Here is a 14054-nt window from a genome sequence, read left to right as displayed (position 1 = left end):
CCTTCTTTATATGTTATTTTTTTTCTTTTTTTCCCCTTTCTTTCTTTTTTCTTTATATGTTAATTAACTTATCCAGCTGCCTTGGCTGGGGGAAACCTTTAAGGGCATACTTCGCTTTTCTCCTCTCCCATTTGGAAAAAAGATTACTGATATTTTCCACGGATATCTTGAAGACTCTTGCTTCTGGGGAGAAATATTTTGCATCCAAGGGATCATAAAAGTGAAAGAATGCATGAAGCGACCACTGTGAGCCATTACATTTGTGCACTCGTAGGACTAGAACAAACGGTTGTCTTCATAAAGTGTAAGTTAAACAGAAGCGAAGTTCCTTAAAGGTTCTGTTCCCAACCCCTCCACTCAGAGGCTAAATAAACAAAGGAGGAAAGTGATTAAATGAATAAAATTAGAGGGCAAAAACATACCATTTCCCAAACTAGGAGAAGATGGAAGGGTTGGGGGATATTTGCTGGGCAGCTGTGGATACGCAGGAGAGGAGGACGTACCCAGTCGGAGTGTCTGATGCTAATTCGTGGCATTTTCTACCGCCCAGCGAGGGGTCCCGGTGTCTGTGGCTGTACGTTTTATTGTGGCAGCAATCTTTATTAATTGGGATTCGTAACAACTGGAACACTCTGTGTGGTCCGGAGAATGTGGGGCCCAGACCTCCTTCCAAATTATTCTCTAAAATACACCTTGACCGCATTAGCTAACCGCCACTAACCGCCGCGGAGAAGAAATTATTTCTTTGGGTTCTGTTTCTTAGCCCTGTATTTATTTATTTGCATGTTCATCAAATAAAAACACAAAGTGGGCAAGGGGATAAATAAATCAGACCTATAATTCCAGCCAGGTGACTCGGAGCGTTTCTTGACACCTACGTGTCTGCTTCTGTGTGTATATGCATGGCTTTACTGATAATAAATATTAATGTTACTTGTCTAGCCCAGTCTTTTTCTAGGGGGATGGTTAAGTTTTTATCACCAAGTTTTAGGAACTCTCATGTGTAGTATTTGGCATTTATTCTATGCTAGATACCATTCTGAGCGTTTCCATGCATTCTTTGTTATGCCTTTTGATTCTTCTGTTAGATAGAAAAGATTATTTCATTTATTTTATTTTATTGTGGTTACTGGAGCTTGAACCCAGGGACAGTCTACCACTGAGCTATATCCCGGGCTGTATTTATTTTTTTATTTTGAAATGAGGTCTCACTCAGTTGCCCAGGTTGGCCTCAAACTTGCAATCCTCCAGCCTCAGCCTCCCAAGTAGCTGGAATTTTAGGTGTGTGCCACTATGCCCAATGGTATTTCTTTTCTTCTTTTTTCAATGGAGAAATGGGCATACTTTAAGGAATTTGTTCAAAGCTACATGGCTTATGAATTTAAGAGCTAAGGTTTTACAAAGCAATATAGTTTTAAGTCTCCCTGGTGTCCAGACTTTGAAAAAGTAGGTGTTAGTCAGGCATGGTGGTGCACACCTGGAATTCTAGTACTTGGGAGGCTGAGACAGGAAGGTCACAGGTTTAAGACCAGACTCAATAACCTAGTGAGACACCACTTCAAAACAAAAATTAAAAAGGGCTGGGGCTGTAGCTCAGAGAAAGAAAGCCCTTGGGTTCAATATTCACTTCCAGGAAGAAAAAAAAAAAGGGTGTTGGACATCCCTAATTCAAAATTTCGAAACCTGAAATGCTCCAATAATTAGATATTTTTCCACAAGTGTAAGATTCCACATAGTATAACTTTTTTTCCTGCACAGAATTATTAAAAATGTTGTATAAAATCACCTTCAGGCCATGTATACAAGGTCTGTATGAACCATAAATAAAATTTCATGTCTCTTCCCCAAGATACCTCATTACATATATGCGAATATTCCAAGATCGGAACAAATTTAAAATTAAAACACTCTTCTGCCCCAAGTATTTCAGATGAAGGGGTTAACTGGAATTAATCATAGAGGCATTGATCACTTGGGTATGTTAGGCTACCTTTTGATTTATTTTTAAATTGGCTCCCCAAATATTTTTATTTCCTATAACCAATCAGCGTTTTCTGCTTTTTGGGGTCACGCGTAAGCACGTCCTTGGCTTCGGGCTCTCAGGTGTTTGGCATTGGATAAGGAGGTCCACTATCAGCTTGCTTGGTTCTTAGACCTTCAGACTCATACTGAATGATTCCCCTGGCTTCCCTGGTTCTCCAGTTTGTAGGTGGTATATCCTGGCTTCCCACAATAAATCTCATATATTTATCTCTACATAGCTTGACAGTGGCTACAGGACTTCAGTCCCTGCCTTTGTGGTCTGAATGATTTTTCTTTACCAAATCTTCCTCCTCTTTCCTCTTATGGGAACACGTGTGATTGCGCTTAGGACTCAGCCAGGCAACTAAGGTGAACCCTACATCTCAAGATCCTCAACTTCAATCCCATTTACAAAAATCCTTTTCCAAGCCGGGCATGGCGGTGCACGCTTGTAATCCCAGTATTTGGGAGGCTGAGACCCAAGGATCACGGTTCACGGGCAGCCTCAGATACTTAGTGAGGCCCTCCGCAACTCAGTGAGACTGTGCTTCAAAATAAAGAATAAATAATAGGGCAGTGGATGTAGCTCGGAGGTCAAATGCCCCTGGGTTCCATCCCCAGAGCCGCAAAAAAAAAAAAAAAAAAAAAAAATCCTTTTCCTATATCATGTAGCATTTTTAGGCTCCGGAGATTAGGGTCTTTAGAGGTCATTTCTCAGCATCCTGCTGTACCAAATATCTTTTTATTTGTTTCCATTAAAATAATTTTATTCTATGCTTGTAGAGCAAAAATAATCTGCAGTGAAAGAAAATAACTCATAATCGCATTGGCTACTTAAGTTTTGGCAGTGTTGAGAGTCCTTGGCTGTGGATAGGTGTTGGTTTTTTGGTGTTTATCTTTGCAATAGCAATGGGGTTTGGTCTCCACGCGTGCACACATGCATATTACATGTCCGTATGTGTACTTTTAATACAGGTACACCATTAAAATATCACATACTAGCCGGGCGTGGTGGCGCACGCTTGTAATCCCCGGGCTTGGGAGGCCGAGACAGGAGGATCACGCAGGTTCGAAGCCAGCTTCAGCTATTTAGCGAGGCTCTCAGCAGCTTAGTGAGATCCTGTTTCCAAATAAGATATAAAGTAGGTCTGGGAGTAGAGCTCACAGGTAGAAAGCCCTGGTTTCCATCCTCAGTACACCCAACGCCAAAATGTGAAGTAAGCCAGCCCAAACAAGAGAGGAAAAGCTTATTAAGTTGATACATTTGAAGCCCAGCATGGTGGTATGTACCTGCGATCCCAGTACTCAGGAAGCCGAGACAAGGAGGATCGAAGGCTCAAGGACAGCCTCAGCAAGTAATGAGACCCTCACCAACCTAGTGAGAACCTATTTTGAAACAAAAATAAAATTAGGTGAGCTGGGGTATATAGCTCGGAGGTAGAATGCTCATGGACTCAATCCCAAGTACCATAAAAAATTGATATACTTGTTTTCAATTTTCACAGAAATTTGAACACCAAATCCTATTTCTGGTACCCAGTCTTCCTCTATGTACTCAACTCACTCTTTCCTCAAAAAACTCCTCAATAAAAACCAATGATTCTATATACCATGGGATTAATGCCTAGTACAACTCTGGTTCACTGTAAACATAGACACCATTTGATCCCAGGATTTTTGCGGTTCACAGACATTTGCCACATAAACATCACACATTCCAGAAACAACCAGACTACCCAAGACATAGAAACGATGATAGTAAAACGAAAGCCTTATTTGGTTGGGAGGGGCCACTTATTTGCTAAGTAGGTCTGAAACACACCAGACAGAGGATAATACTATGTCCAGCACACAGACCCAGGACCAACTACAGATGATACATTCAAGTCACCCAGAGTCCATGTGTTAAAGGACTTCCAGATGCCCTCCAAGGCGGGCCCTCCGTGCTGTAATCTGGGCCTCACCCGCCATGTGGCGTTGATTTGGTTGTCGTGATAAAGCATTACAAGATGAAACACAGGCTACCTTCCGTGATCCTAGAGAGTTGGAAAATTGTGGAAGGCCTGATCATTCATCAGGTCGGCATCCCCTAAGGCCAACACATCCTGATCTGAGATAAGGAGATGTGTGGGCACACGCTAAGGACAGACTGTTTATGAGGAATATAAGTTATTATATCCATGCCCCCAAATGACCCCAGATATTTTGGCATCTTCACAAAATTCTCAATCCGTAGCCGGAAAGTTGGGAGTTACATTGGAGGTGCTAAAGACAATACAGTAATCAAAGTCTTCAATGGCCACTCATTCTTAATGGATCTTACTTCATTACTGAAAAATGCTTCCCCCCCTTCTCTTGGTTAAAGCCAATGGCCACTCCCAGTGCAGCCTTTCAGTGACACTCAGAGGACCAGAGACAATGAAAATAAAACAGGGGCACTGAAGAACATTGATTTCGACTTTCCTGTTTTCCAGAATAAAAAAAACAACAACAAAAAAAACCAGAGAGGGTGAATAATTCATCCTTGACTTACAATGCAGGGTCAGTGCTTCCAGATTCTTGGGATACCCCTAGCGCTGGCTCTCACTACCATGAATGTCTTCTAAAACACTGAAAATAAGTCATCCCGAATCGAAAGCCAAAGGGCATCTACTATGTTGAAATGCTCTGATCCTGAGCTATAAGCGGGCTTAAGACATGATTATTGGGAGCAAAAGCAAGAGCTACCATGTATTAGTCTGTTTGTGCTGCTATAACAGAATAGAACAGACTGGGTAGTTTATATATATTTTTTAATTTTTTAAGTGTCTAGGTTAACCATGTTATATTTATACTATTACACATATTCGTATGTAGCTCCTCCATTGAGCAACCTCAGCTTTCTTCCTCTCCTATCCTTCCATTCAAGCTTTGCTGAGATTTCCCCTCCATCATCTGGCGTCCCTCTGGTATTACCACTACTCCCTAGCTTGGGCATATTAGAGAAAACATATGTCCCTTCTCTTTCTGTGCTTGACTAATCTCACTTAACATAATGTTCTCTAGTTCCTTCCATATTCTTGCAAATGCTATTATTTTATTCTTCTTTATAGCTGAATAGAATTCCACTGTGTGTATTTCCCATAATTTTGCAATCCATTCATCTGTTGATGGAGATCTAGGTTGGTTCCATATTTTGGCTATTACAAACTGCGCTGCTATGAACATGGGTATGCATATGTTAATGTAGTTCTCTGATTTCAACCCCTTTGGAAAGATACCCAGGAGTGGTAAAGCCGGATCAAATGGTGGATCTATTCCCAGTTTTCTAAGGAATCTCCACACTGATCTCCACAGTGTCTGAACTACTTTGCTCTCCCACCAACAGTGTAAAAGAGTTCCTCTTTCCCCACATCCTCGCCAGCAATTGTTGTTCTTTGATTTCTTTATGCTTGCCACTCTGACTGGGGTTAGATGGAATCTCAGTGTAGTTTTGATTTGCATCTCCCTGATGGCCAGTGATGAAGAACATCTCTTCATGTATCTATTGGCCCTTTGTATCTCTTCTTTTGTGAAGTGTCTATTTAGTTCATTTGCCCATTTCTTGATTGGGTTGTTTGTTTTGCCAGTGTCGAGTCTTTTGAGCTCTTTGTATATTCTGGATATTAGCCCCCTATCGGAGTGGTGGCTGGTAAAGATCTTCTCCCATTCTGTGGGCTTCCTCTTTAGGTTCTTGATGGTTTCCTTTGATGAGAAGAAACTTTTTAGTTTGAAGAGATCCCACTTATTTTAATTCTTGCTTTAATTTCCAGAGCTTTGGGAGTCTTATTGAGAAAGTTACTCCCTGTGCCTATATCAGACTGGGTAGTTTATGAAGAACAGAAGTTATTTTCTCATCATCGGGAAGCTGGGAAGTCTAATATCAAGATGCTGGTTGGCATTTGGTGCCCAGTGAGAGACTGTACACTCCATCTTCACATTGCAGAAGGCAGATAGGCAAGCTAGTGGAAAACTCTTATAAAGGTCTTAATCTCAGCCAGCCATGAGGTGCATACATGTAATCCCACTACTTGGGAGGCCCAGATAGGAGGATTGCAGGTTCGAGGCCAGCCTTAGCGATTTAGCAAGACCCTGTTTCAAAGTAAAATAAAAATAAAAATAAAAAGGGCTAGGGGTATAACTCAGAGGCAGAATGCCCCTGGGTTCAATGCTTATGACCCAAATACTACTACTACTATTACTTATGACCCAAATACTACTACTACTATTACTATTACTGCGATTAGTATTAATGAATTTACTACCTTTAACCAGGGAGGGTTCCTCAATGGCCTAATACTTCTTTAAGGCTCCACCTCTTAACCATGTCACAGTGATAATGCCTGGATTTTGGAGAGTGGACGTCCTAATCATAGCACACCTGTAACCCCAATCTTACCTGCTTTGCTAACTTTTCTGTTATAGGTGTTTTCATCAAACTTTACCTTCAGTTTCCTAAAGAAGAAAAGTCAGAACAAATTTTTGTTTTATTATTTTATCTTATTTTGGGTTTTGTGGTACTGGGGATGGAACCCAGGGATATTCTACCTCTGAGCTATACCTCCAGTCATATGTTTTTATTTATTTTTTATTAATAAATACACTGGGTTTACCTTTTTTTTAGTAGTGAAGTATGCTTTCATTTTTATTTTTTTAATACAAATTTTTTATTGAACATAATGGTATACATTTAAACTATATTTGGTGCCCTCCCCCCCCGCCCCTGTTTTCCCTTCCCCCCTCCCACCAATGATTGTCCAGGGTAACCATGCCATATTCATAATTTTACACATATTTGGATGTAGACCCTCATTAATCAACATCAGCCTTCCTCCTCCCCTATTTTTCCATTCAGACTTTGCTGGTATTTCCCCTCCAATATCTGGAGTCCCTCTGGTATCCTCTGTGTTTCCTAGTTTGGGCATATTAGAGGAAACGTATGTACCTTCTCCTTCTGTGCTTGGCTGATCTCACTTAACATAATGTTCTCCAGGGCTTTCCATCTTCTTGCAAATGACATGATTTTGTTCTTCTTTATGGCTGAATAGAATTCCATTGTGTGTATTTCCCAAAGTTTTGCTATCCATTCATCTGTTGATGGAGACCTGGGTTGATTCCATATTTTGGCTATTATGAATTGTGCTGCTATGAACATAGGTATGCATATGTTGCTATAGTTCTCTGAATTCAACCCCTTTGGAAAAATACCCAGGAGTGGTAGAGCTGGATAATATGGTATTTTTTATTCTTTATTTTGAAACAGGGTCTCACTAAGTTGTGGAGGGCCTCACTAAGTAGCTGAGGCTGGCCTCCAACCTGTGATCTCCTGTCTCAGTCTCCCAAGTATAGGGATTAGAAGTGTGCGCCACCACGTCTGGCCAGAATGAATTTTTAAAAGGTCAGATGGCAATAAGCAAAAAGATGAATGAGAGTAAAAAGTGCAAAAGGACAGAAGACATCTAACCAAAGGCTGAATGAGTTTCTTGATTTTTTTTTTCCCACTGGGCAGAATATTTTTATTTTGGAATCAAAAGAAAACACATTGGGTGGGGGGCTGAGACAGAAGGATCGCGGTTCGCGGACAGCCTCGGCTACTTAGTGAGGCCCTTTGCAACTCAGTGAGACCCTGTTTCACAATAAAGAATAAAAAATAGGGCTGGAGGGTGTAGCTCGGAGGTAGAATGCCCATGGGTTCCATCCCCAGTACTGTCAAAAAAAAAAAAAAAGAAAAGAAAAGAAACACGTTAAGTTTGCATTTGAGCACAAGGATATAAAACACAATCATACCTCATATGCAAAAGCACAGTCAGTGATAAGAACTAGAAAAAAAAATTGGTACCTTGATATTATGAAATAGAAATATTTGGGCAAATATAAGCACGTGCCGTGAATTAATCTTCATTTCCTTCTTGCCCCCGTGGCTAGCCAACAAAATCACAGAATGACTCACCCATTTGCCTGCCTTCGGCTGACTCTGCCTCCACCCTACATGTCTCATTTCTACCAGACTTAATGTCCTCCATACCTCAGGCTTCCTCTTCAAAAGCCATCGGGCGGCTTCCAGTGGCCCGTTGACTAATGACCAGCTTTGTCTATGGCATTCAAAGCCCAGCACCGACGCTGGCAAGTAGGTTCCAATTAGCGCACCAACTCTAATGGATTTTGTCCCCTCTGCCCGCAGCCTTGTGTTGAAAAGGGACCTGAAGCTACATCTGAATCCAATGAGAAGGCGTGTTGTGATTGATTGGGGATGCCTGCCGAGGCTTGGGTATCAGAGGGAAAGCCCAAGGCCATGTATTTCCTATCCTGACCCAACCTGATCCATGTCATCATTCATCATCCCATCTTTGGGTCTCATTGCTTTATCCCAGTTCTTTACTCCAGCAGCTCCAAACCAGCTTTGATCAGTCAAATGAGGGTCAAAACGTGTAAGGATATCTTTCTCTTTAGAGTCTCAGGTATTTAAGAATAGCCAATAGCCAATCTATTCCACTTTTTATTTTTATTTTTATTTTTTTTCGTTCCTGGGGATGGAACCCAGGGACATTTTACTTCCAAGCTACATTCCCAGCCATATTTATTTATTTTATTTTTTATTTTATTTTTGTGGTACCGAGGATTGAACCCAGGGGCTTTCTACCTCTAAGCTATACCCCCAGCCCAATTTTTTATTCTTTATTTGGAAACAGGGTCTCACTAAGTTGCAGAGTACCTTGCTTAGCAGCTGAGGCTGGCAGGCAAACCTGCGATCCTCCCATCTCAGCCTCCCAAGTACTGGGATTACAAGCGTGTGCCACCATACCCGGGTATTTATTTTTTATTTTAAAACAGGGTTCTGCTAAGTTACGGAGGGTCTTTTCATTCTCTTTTGCTTACTACAGTGTCTCCAGCTCCTACAATAGTTTCCAGCACTATTCCATGTGTTGAATAATTGAATCAATGAATTCTCATTATGGTTTTCCAGGATATCCATACCGGGATTGTTGTGGATACCCAAATCCACAAATGTTCAAGTCCCTTATATAAAAGGGCACAGTATTTGCTTATCATCTACGCACCTCCTCCAGTTGATTTGAAACGATCTCTAGATCCATCATGACATCTAATACAATACAGATATCACATAAAAGAGTTGCCACAGTGGATTGTTTATGGAATAATGTAAAGAAGAAATAGGTTTGTAAATATTCAGTACAAACACAGCTTGTGTGTGTGTGTGTGTGTGTGTGTGTGAGAGAGAGAGAGAGAGAGAGGGAGAGAGAGAGAGAGAGAGAGAGAGAGAGAGAGAGAGAGAGAGAGAGAGAGATATTGAACCCAGAGGCATTCTACCTCCAAATTATAGCCTTGTCCCTTTTTATTTTGAAACAGGGTCTTCTATCTTACTATGTTGCTGAGAGTACTAAGTCGCTGAAGCTGACAAGTACTGGGATTACAGATGTATGCCACCGCACCTGCTTGGATTCTTTTTTTTTTTTTTAAGTAAAACAAAGGATTTTATTTATTTATTTTAATTTTATTTGGATTCTTTTTTTTAAAACATTTTTAATCTGTGGTCAGATGAATCCAAAGTTGGGCAACCCAAGGACACAGAGGGTTGAATGTACTGTTATTCACACACAAAAAAGAAGTAATATTGGGGCAACTTAGGTGGTCTGAAAACTGGGCGACAGTCAAGTGGTCAATATGCTCTGGATTCTAGCCTCCTAGAGGGGAACTGGAAGGTAATCAATAATAAACCAACCACTTTCAGAGTCTGGGGAAGGGTGAAGCTTGGAATACTGCAAAGGGAGAGAGAATGCTGGTGGGTAAGTAGCCACGTGAGGCTGGGGTTGCTCCAGAGGGACCAGATCCTGGATTTCGTTGGCTGTCTAGGAGAATCCTAGTGATGAATTCTGGCCCTGGGAGGGCAATTTGGTTTCCTAAACCCAGAAATTGATTGAGAGTGTTTTGAAGTGGGCCAAGGCTATTATTACACATGTCCTGATGGGGTTGGTCTTAAGTCCGGAATTTGGAAGAAATCGGAGTCTACAAATAGGGCCACACACTTTCTAGTTTATGGATTGGGGAAGGATGAAGAAAGAAGAAAACAGGAAAAGATAGAGCTTCGGAGAGGAATTTGTTGAAGGCCTATTACGTCACCGCACTTAGCTATTATTAGCCTTCCTACCTGGTGATTAATGTGAGCCATTCCCTTTAAAACCATTAAACCCTATGAGGTGGATACAATCTACCCCATTTCATGGGTGAAGACATGACGTTTTGACAAAACTAAGGATCTCCCGAAGGTTGAGAAACCAGAGTTTAATCATAGCCCTGGATGATTCCCAAATCTATGCACATTTCTATTTAGCCACAGTAGTAGTAGTAGTAGTAGTAGTAGTAGTAGTAGTAGTAGTAGTTGTTGTTGTTGTTGTTGTGTGTGTGTGTATGTGTTTGATACTGGGGGACTGAACGCAGTGTTATTTTATCTCAGAGCAACACTTTCAGCCCTTTGCATTTTTTTTTTATTTTGAAACAGAGTCTAGCTAAGTTATTGAGGGCCTCACTAAGTTGCTGAGGCTAGTCTTGAACCTCTGATCCTCCTGTCTCAGCCTCCCAAGCACTAGGATTACAGGCATGTACCACCACACCCTATAGTAGTTTTTTTTTATATTGCAGTGATTTCTATCGCTTCTTCTTCTGTGGTTTGTGTGTGGATAACCACACAAGTTGGTTATTAAGCACATACTTTTCTCTGGATATCAATAATTTTGAGGTGTCATCTAATTATCTTTCTCACTCAACAAGACACATTAGAATTTATGATGTTATTAGGAAGTTAGCCTTAAATTTGTGTTAAAAATAAATGATTATTATATTTCCCACTTGAAATAAAAACCAATTTTGAGACACCAGGTTATGAATGGACCTGGACTCAAATGGTACATTTAAATTGTTCAGATCTTCTTGGATATCTATAGTTGGTATGAAGTTAAATTTCCAGGAGCTTGGCAAATGTACTTTGTTATCATTAAAATCTATTATAAAGGGAAATTCATCTGAATTTGGAACTCAGCCTGATATGGTTGTTGCCCTGGATCAATAAGTTGGGAAATTAGCTGGATTGAATCCATCTACTGTTTGAGAGATTAATGAGGGACCCAGCTCCATTTTGAGAAAGTGGAGTATATTGTGGACCTAGAAGTCAGGATGAGTTTTCATGTAAAAATAAGACTAATGTCCACTCTCTAAATATAAACGAGGACAATTCTAGTTTATTTGAATTGAGCTCTGAGTTCTACATACACATTTCTAGGGATCTGTTGATTTCATAGGCAATAAAAATAATGATCATTTAACTAGTTTCCTAGGATTTCCATAAAAATCCTCAAACCATTTAGTAACTTCAAATGATAGAAATTTATTCCCCTGTAATTTTGGAGGCCAAAAGTCCCAAATCAAGCTGTCAACGGGGCTGTGCTGGGGGCCCGTGGGGAAGATCCTTCGTCCCCTTGGTAACTGTAGGCTCCAGATATTCTTTGGCTTGAGGGTCCCTGATTCCATTTATCACCTCCATCTTTACATGGCCTTCCCCTTCATCTCTGTGATCTTTACTGTGAGACCCTGTTTAATTTTATTTTGTATGTGTGTGTGGTACTAGGGTCTCCATGATGTGAAATCAGAGTCAGTCAGTCTCTCTCTCTCTCTCTCTCTCTCTCTCTCTCTCTCTCTCTCTCTCTGTGTGTGTGTGTGTGTCTTTCTCTCTCTCCTCCTCCTCCTCCTCTTCTTCTTCTTCATTCTTCTCCTCCTCCTCTTCATCTTCCTCTTCTTCCTCCTCCTCCTCCTCTTCTTCTTCTTCCTCTTCTTCCTTGTGCTCCTCCTCCCCCTCGCGCTCCTCCCCCTCCCCCTTTTCTCCTCCCCCTCCTCCTTTTCTCCTCCTCCTCCCCCTCCCCCTTTTCTCCTCCTCCTCCTCCTCCCCCTTTTCTCCTCCTCCTCCTCCTCCTCCTCCTCCTCCCCCTTTTCTCCTCCTCCTCCTCCTCCTCCTCTTCTTCTTCTTCATTCTTCTCCTCTTCCTCTTCATCTTCCTCTTCCTCCTCCTCCTCCTCTTCTTCTTCTTCCTCTTCTTCCTTGTGCTCCTCCTCCCCCTCGCGCTCCTCCTCCTCCTCCTTCTTCTTCCTTCTTCTTCTTTTCTCTCTCTCTGTGTCTCTCTCTGTCTCTCTGTTTCTGTCTGTCATCTGTCTGTCTGTCTGTCTGTCTCTCTCTCTCTTTCCCCAAACCATGCCTCGATCTCTGAAGATGCACCCCTGCCTGACATGAACTGAAACTCAAGAGATCTCCAAAAGAACTGTAGGAAAATAAATCTTTCTTCCTGTTAGTTGTGCAGACAAATAGTAACATACAACATCTAAGAGACAGTGACAAGGGACACCGGGGCTGTCTGCTGACTCCCCTTCCTTGCATTCCCCCTCTCTAGGAGAAGGCAGCTGTCATGTCACGAGGACCCTCAACAGCCCTATGGAAATGCCCACTTGGAAGGGAACTGAGACCTCCTAACAGCCATGTAGGTGAGCCATCTTTGTCCCAGTCATGTCTTTTTCTGAGCGTATCCCTGGCCAGTCTCTTTGCCAGAACCACCCAACCATCCAGCTCAGCCAGCCCCCAAATTCCTGACTCACAAAATCATCATGTCATAAATATTGTTTGACTCAACTTTAAACAGAATTAAGTTAGAGTTAAAATTTGGAGTGGTTTCTTACACAGTAATTGATAGCTGGCACATCTTAATGTAGTTCTTAACTTACTTCATTGAACCATTGCCTTATTGATAAATATTTATATTTTTAGCTGGGCATGGTGGCGCACACTTGTAATCCTAGCATTCGTGAGGCTGAGACCAAAGGATCACGGTTTGCGGACAGCCTCAGCTATTTAGTGAGGCCCTCTGCAACTTAGTGAGACCCTGTTTCAAAATAAAGAATAAAAAAATAGGGCTGGGGATGTAGCTTGGAGGTCAAATGACCCTGGGTTCCATCCCCAGACCTGCAAAAAAAAAAAAAAAAGAATTATATTTTTGTATTGTAGTGATTTGAGCTGCCATTATTTTCTTATTGCTGATTTTAAGGGAATGTTTTTAGTATTTCACTTTTAGTTATGATTACTGGTTTTGTTTAATACATTTTACCAGGTGTATAAATTCCCCCATAATTTCATTGTGTGAGGACTTTTTCAAAATAATTAATGAAGGTTACATTTTATTGGCTGCTTTTCTTTTATTATGATGATCAATTTTTTAATTTGTTAATTGATGATATATATATACATATAAAATATTTACTTTTGGACTCATTTTATTTGGACTTATTTTATTTGGACTTATTTTAAAAGCTACATGCTATTTATCCATTGTAAACATTTTAATTAATTAATTAATTTATCTATTTATTTATTTTTGGTGGTACTGGGGATGGAACCCAGGGGCTTTCTATCTCCGGACTACACTCCCAGATGTATTTTATATTTTTTATTTGGAAACAGGGTCTCTTAAGCCAGAGAGGCTGGCTTTGAACCTGTGTGATCCTCCTGTCTCCGCCTCCCAAGCGCGGGGATTACAAGTGTGCGCCACCACGCCCGGCTAACATTTTATATATAATGGCACAATTGCCAAAACTAAGAAGCCAGTATTGCTCCATTACTGATAAGTAAATTTCGTATTATATTTGGAATTCTCTAGTTTTTCTTTGAGGTACTTTCCCCACTTCCAGTATCCAATTCAAGATACAATAGTATATTTAATTATCACGTCTCCCTAGTCTCATACAGACTGTGAAAATTATTCAGTCTTTCTTTTTCATAATCTTGACAGTTTTGAGAAAAACTGGTGAGGTATTTTGTAGGGTGTTCCCATAAGGGTTTGGCTGATGAGTTTCTCATGATTAGACTGGGATTATGGATTTTTTTTTTAACAGAAATGCAATCGAGCTGTGTTTTCCTTTATCAACTCAAGAGGGACGCCTAGTATTCATGTGACACAAACC

Source organism: Muscardinus avellanarius (genome assembly GCF_963383645.1).
Source record: "Muscardinus avellanarius genome assembly, chromosome: 16".
NCBI lineage: Eukaryota > Metazoa > Chordata > Mammalia > Rodentia > Gliridae > Muscardinus > Muscardinus avellanarius.
Note: the sequence above shows the minus strand (reverse complement) of the source record.